The sequence below is a fragment of the Ascaphus truei genome, chromosome 7, assembly GCF_040206685.1.
Source record: "Ascaphus truei isolate aAscTru1 chromosome 7, aAscTru1.hap1, whole genome shotgun sequence".
Taxonomy (NCBI): domain Eukaryota; kingdom Metazoa; phylum Chordata; class Amphibia; order Anura; family Ascaphidae; genus Ascaphus; species Ascaphus truei.
Window position 1 is genome coordinate 106,870,010 of NC_134489.1, and position 7,239 is coordinate 106,877,248.

General features: G+C 38.1%; 1 long non-coding RNA gene across 2 annotated transcripts; it reads right to left on the bottom strand.

The window, feature by feature from the left end:
• Positions 1–545: 545 nt before the first annotated feature.
• LOC142498582 (uncharacterized) lies at positions 546–6,643 on the bottom strand. Of its 2 annotated transcripts, none has more exons than XR_012802501.1 (3): positions 6,477–6,643; positions 5,055–5,149; positions 546–1,092 (listed from the first exon to the last, which is right to left on the bottom strand). It is a non-coding gene; the product is annotated as an uncharacterized LOC142498582 (long non-coding RNA). The 2 variants fall into 2 exon arrangements; XR_012802500.1 differs by having other exon boundaries at positions 5,055–5,249.
• Positions 6,644–7,239: the final 596 nt, after the last annotated feature.

Here is a 7,239-nt window from a genome sequence, read left to right on the forward strand (position 1 = left end):
ATTGCGTACATTAATTCGGGGTATGCCTGTAAATAAATAAATATTTACTAGCGAAAGTCACTTCCTCTGAAGCAGGGGGGCGCAAACTTCTTGAGCTGCGTCCCCCTGCCCAGCAGCCACAGTGTTCGCGCCCACCCCCCCCTCCCCCCTTCTCCAAGGACTCGGCATCAAATGACATCGCGGGTCATGTGACATCACCCCGCCGTGTCATTTGATGCCACGTTGCCATGGCGACGCGTCATCGAAGACCAGGCAGAAAGCAGGTAAGGGAGTTGCAGAGGCCTCAATCCTCATTTAATTAATAATGCCTTGAGGAAGAGCGCGGGGCCTCTGTAACCGCCACGCCCCCCCTATAAATTCTCATGCCCCCCCAGTTTGCGCACGCCTGCTCTAAAGCAATGGGAGAATACAATGTTTCAATGGAACTGGTTTCTAGTTGAGGGTTTTGGGTTGACCAAGTGATCCTGCAAGAGAATCGTCTCCTTTTCCCGTTTAACGATGAAAGGCTGATAAGTAGAGATGGGCGCATTCTTTCCGTGAATTTGGATCCGCAGCGGATCGGGCGGTTCCTTTGGTCCGCGGATTTCAGTGGATCAATGTGAAAAATGGCGGTTCGTGTTTTGCAGATTTTTAATTATTATTACTATTATTATACACGGATGGCTGAATCTGCGGATTGGACGCTACAAATCCATCCACGGGTTGTATCCAATGGCGTTTTTTGATGGATCCGCGCGGATTAAAACCGACCAAATCCTTTGGTGGATTTTACACTGCGAAACGGATTCTTGGTTGAAAATGCAAGAAAATCCAGGAAACAGATTAGGGCGGATTCACCCCTCTCTACTGATAAAACGCCATCACATATAGAATTTTTGATACATTTAACACAATAATCTACTCTAGTTACAGCTTTGAAAAGTGTAGATATTTCTTAATACTTATCATGCAATCCTCGTGCCTGACATTCACAAAGATTTCAACGAGCGCCGATATCTGTAGTTATCATCCAGTAGTTTGTAATAATATCCACTTCTAATCAGTTTGGGAATGGCTGGAGGGGACCAGGTTCCACACAGAGGTTCTGTATTACTGTAATTATGACAAAGTAGATATTAGATAGATGATATATAGATTATAGATAGATAAATAGGTTATAGATAGATGATATATAGATTATAGATAGATAAATAGGTTATAGATAGATGATATATAGATTATAGATAGATAAATAGGTTATAGATAGATGATATATAGATTATAGATAGATAAATAGGTTATAGATAGATGATATATAGATTATAGATAGATAAATAGGTTATAGATAGATGATATATAGATTATAGATAGATAAATAGGTTATAGCTAGATGATATATAGATTATAGATAGATAAATAGGTTATAGATAGATGATATATAGATTATAGATAGATAAATAGGTTATAGATAGATGATATATAGATTATAGATAGATAAATAGGTTATAGATAGATGATATATATATATATATATATATATTTGATAGATAAATAGGTTATAGATAGATGATATATCTATACAGATGCAGCCACCAGTATTAGAACACTTACCTGGGAAATTCTGGAAGATTCTGGGGCAGTCTCACAGTTAATGCCTCAACATTTCCGTGAGATTCTTAATGGCCCATCGGACTAACACAGCGGGGGGTCCCTGCAGTCAAACTGAATCAAACTGAATGGGACTGCAGGGACCCCCCGCTGTGTTCGTCCGATGGGCCATTAAGAATCTCACAGAAATGTTGAGGCATTTACTGTGAGACTGCCCCAGAATCTCCCAGGCAAGAGTTCTAATACTGGTGGCTGCATCTGTACATGAGAGAAGGAGCGGCTCAGTGAGTAAAGCTCTACGGGCAGGGCACGTTGATGGGATCTGCAGGGGGAGATGCAGGGAGATGCCACCGTCGCCCGGAGATTTTTCAGGTTAACCCATAGCCTGGAGATACGTGGCCAAAACCCATAGTCGTGTCGCGGGTCACTCTGGATCGAGCTTCAAGTCCTTCAGGCCCCTTCAACTGTCACAGCTGCCCCCTTTTAACAGCCCCTCTCCCCCTTAGTCCCTCCTCCTTCCCAGCCTCTCTACTGGCTCATCATACTCACATGTCCATTGGATTGGAACCTGCTAGGGAGCAGTGTGGATGTGTTACTTGCCATACAACAGAGGGTGATAGATGGATATATGGATAGATTATAGATAATAAATATTTGGTAGACAGATAGATAGATCAATAAATTATAGATGATAGATGATACATATATGGTAGAACGATTGATGGATGATTATAAATATATGGTAGATAGACAGATAGATTGATGGATGATAGATCAATAGATTATAGATGATGATCTATATATAGTTGATTGAGGGATGATAGATTAATAGTTTATAGTTGATTATATATATAGTAGATTGAGGGATGATAGATCAATAGATTATAGATGATAAATATATGGTAGAAAGACAGATATATAGATGGATGATAGATCAATAGATTATAGATGATAAATATATGGTAGACAGATAGATAGACAGATGATAGATCAATAGATTATAGATTATAGATGATAAATATATGGTAGATATATAGATGGATATAGATCAATAGATTATACATGATAGATAGAAAGATGATAAATATATATAGTTACATAGTTACATAGTAGATGAGGTTGAAAAAAGACATACGTCCATCAAGTTCAACCTATGCTAAATTTAGACAACAGATACTTTATCCTATATCTATACTTATTGATCCAGAGGAAGGCAAACAAAAAACCCCATTAAGGGGAAAAATTAATTCCTTCCTGACTCCAAGAATTGGAAATCGGTTTAATCCCTGGATCAACATCCTTCCCATGTATACTTATTTGGTATATCCCTGTATACCTTTCCCATCTAAAAAGATGTCCAACCTTTTTTTGAACAAATCTATTGTATCTGTCATCACAGTCTCCATGGGTAATGAATTCCACATTTTAACTGCCCTTACTGTAAAGAACCCTTTCCTTTGTTGCTGGTGAAATTTCCTTTCCTCCAACCTTAAGGGATGGCCCCGAGTCCTTTGTACTGCCCGTGGGATGAATAGTTCTTTTGAAAGCTCCTTGTACTGTCCCTGAATATATTTGTATATAGTTATCATATCCCCTCTTAGACGCCTCTTTTCTAATGTAAATAAATCTTATTTAGCTAGCCTCTCCTCATAAGTTACTGTAGATTGTCCATTCCTTTATTAATTTGGTGGCTCTTCTCTGCACTCTCTCTAGGTCCATAATGTCTTTTCTTAGGATTGGTGCCCAAAATTCTACTCCATATTCAAGGTGGTGTGGTCTTACTAATGCTTTGTAAAGGGGCATAATTATGTTTACTTCCCTTCCATCCATTGCCCGTTTGATGCAAGATAAGATCTTGTTTGCCTTTGCAGCTACTGCATGACATTGGGCACTATTGCTAAGCCTGCTGTCTACAAGCACTCCTAAATCCGTCTCCATCAAGGATTCCCCAATATATCTCCATTTAATTTGTAAGTCGCCTTTTTATTCTTGCATCCCAAATGCATAACCTTACATTTATCTGTATTAAACCTCATTTGCCATTTACCTGCCCACGTTTCCAGTCTCTCCAAGTCCTTCTGAAGAGAAATTACATCCTGCTCTGATTCTATTACCTTACACAATTTAGTATCATCAGCAAAGATGGAGACTTTGCTCTCGATCCCAACCTCAAGGTCATTAATAAACAAGTTAAAAAGCAGGGGTCCCAGTACCGATCCTTGAAGTACTCCACTCACGACTTTAGCCCAACCTGAAAAAGTTCCATTTATAACAACCCTCTGTTGTCTGTCCTTTAACTAGTTTTCAATCCAGGTGCATATATTATTACTGAGTCCAATTTTCTTTATTTTGTACACCAACCTCTTGTGTGAAACCGTATCAAAAGCCTTTGCAAAATCTAAGTAGACCACATCAACTGCATTACCCTGGTCTAAATTCCTACTTACCTCCTCAAAGAAACAAATAAGGTTAGTTTGGCAAGATCTATCCTTCATAAATCCATGCTGACTATTACTAATAATTTTGTTTTCCATTAGGTATTCCTGAATATTATCCCGTATTAAAGCTTCAAGTAGTTTCCCTACTATTGAAGGCTTACAGGTCTGTAATTCCCCGGGTGTGATCTAGCTCCCTTTTTAAATATAGGCACCACATCTGGTTTACGCCAATCTTGTGGTACTGAGCCTGTGGAAATGGAGTCCTTGAATATTAAATATAATGGTTTTGCTATTACTGAGCTTAACTCCTTGAGAACTCTTGGATGTATGCCATCGGGGTACAATATGGTATGACATGGTATATATATAGATGGATATAGATCAATAGATTATAGATGATAGATAGATGATAAATATATGGTAGACAGATAGATGGATGATAGATAAATAGATTATAGATGATGGATAAATAGATTGTAGATAGATGATAGATGATAGATAAATAGATTGGTAGATGATTTATAGATACATAGATGATAGATAGATAGATAGATAGATAGATAGATAGATAGATAGATAGATAGATTATAGCTAGATGATGGATATAGATGATAGATAAATAGATGAAAGATCGATAATAGATAAATAAATTATAGATGATTGATAAATAGATTATAGATGATAGATATCTATCCCCTTTGCTGACCAAAGGTCTAATGAAAATGATCATTAAACCAACACAAAATACATTTACATTGTTCATTGACTTTAATAAAGGGTTAGCACTCTTAGATCAATAGATTTTAGATAATAAATATATGGTAGACAGACAGATAGATGGATGATAGATCAATAGATTATAGATGATAGATAGATGATAAATATATGGTAGCCAGACAGATAGATAGATGAATGATAGATCAATAGATTATAGATGATAAATATATGGTAGACAGACACATAGATATCTGATAAATACAATGAAAAAACTGAAAAAAGACATTTACATACATTCAATATTTTACTTACCTATAGAAGTCTTCACCCTCCGAATGCCGGTATATCCGGAACCTCTCGTACTGCAATGTCATCACCTGCAATCCAACGCCATCCACCTTGAAGACCTGCATCAGATAAAAAAAACTTCTTTCCTTTATCTTCTATCACCGTCTTCTATCTTCATCTGGAATTATTTTTTTCTGTTCTTTAATGGTCTTTCTTCATCTATCAATCCAAAGTACCCAATGTTAAATCCCCAACGGATATTGTCTCGTCGTCTTCTTGAAGTAAAATGAGACGGAACCTTATATAGGACCTGTGACGTCACATTTTAGGGTCAGATGGTACAGCTCCAATCCGATTGGATATTGTGTCATGTGCCCGCCACTTTTTAATTTTTTTATTTTAAGGATGTGACGTCAACCTCTAAGGGAGGTATATCACATCCTTAAAACCACATGGCTATATACTCCGGGATTTGGAGTGTGAAGACGTCTAAAGGTAAGTAAAATATTGAATATTTCAGGTTTTTTTTATTGTATTTATTTATTTTTATGTTTGTGATTGCCCATTGACTGATACTGTATTAATCTGTGGTCCTTTAGGGTACAGATAAATACAGTGACAGACAATGCATTTTTTGGCAAATGTTTGTTTTCTATTGATTGTTATTTTTCAGATTTCTGTTTATTGTTTGGATTAAATTGTTTTGAATTTGTATGGCTTGTTTTTGGTACTTTTTAGGATTGATTATCGCTTTAAATGAATTATTTGTTTTGTTGGCTACTGGTTTTAGTTGTTTAATTGATTGATTGGTTGGATAGATGTTTATTTATTTGTATTCTTATGTTTTGGAATAACATAATTGTAATTATTTTGCTGTAATTGATGTGTAGTTGAGGCTTTTTAGTTCTTTTATTGTTGGGGTGTTTCGGTGCTTGTGTATTTCTTTGATTATTGTGTATTTTTAGCCTTAATTATTTTTATTAGGTTGACCATTGAGTGATATTATATGGGTATGATATACCACAGTGGCAATCAATGGGTACCGGGAAGGTATTGTGGTCCCGGGGTGAGTGGTTAGGCTTCCTGGGTCGGTAGCGGGTGAGGGTGGGTTAACCCCTTAATTACTATAGTGGTTATTAACCGCAAAGGTGATTAAGGGGCCGCGATAGGCCTCGATAAGTTAATCGAGGCTTATAAAATTGCACGAGTTTCAGAACCTGCCGATAAGTGGCTTATCGCCGGTCAGCCGGCGATTGTTTTTGGACGGCTGAAAAATTGGATGATTTATGCCTTTATCGCCCACTTATCGAGGCTTACTGAATAGCAGTGGGCATTTTGGCCGATAAGTGGCTTATCGAGGCTGATAGAATAGGCCCCTTAGCCTCCAGTCATTCCCCAGCATTGAGTTACAAGGTTCTACCTGTATGTTTCCTAACGGAACCTCACCTCTCGTCAGGTTGGTACCCCGGCTTTATTGCAGTTGCTGCCTTTACAAAGTGGGAAGTTTCAAAGGCAAACATCGTCACTCCTTTCTGGCCTTCCTTAAACATGGCTTGGTCCTTTTTGAAATGCTTGCTTTTGCTATTACAGTGATCGCCTTTAGCATAACATATGTATTCCTGTTCAGGTAGAATAAAGGAAGATTACACGTAATCTCGAGCCTGAATACACACAATGTACAGGTGTGACTGCAGGTAGCAGCCTCACAAGGCTTTGCAGGGAGCAGTCTTTTCTATAAGGTGTTAATTCGCAGCAGTGTTATTGACAAAAGGAGGCTCAGCAAAACCAATATTTAACTCCTGCAATGCCGTACGGTCTCTGCACCTCACAGGCGTCCTATAGCTGTTTCCAATAACTCCTTCCAGGTATTGCTGTTACTATATACAGTAGCATAAAGTCTTTTTGTTGCCAAATCTGTACGGTTTTCACCCATTTTAAAGCAGCAATCTCTCCCCAAAATTATAGTTTTTTTTTACCCTAACTTGAACTGGGGCATCCCCCATAGTTCATCCGGGGTCCCCCAAGAAAATAAAACTCCCCTAAAACGCAGAGCTGCACAGGCTCCTGCTTTATCATACCCGCTGCTGCCGGATATAATAAAATGAGGTGCATGAGACTGAGGGCCGTATATACTGACTGCTGCTACTCCATGAGACCCCATCTGGGGCCGTATAACCCCTTTATAGCTTATTCACGTGAATGGGCCACA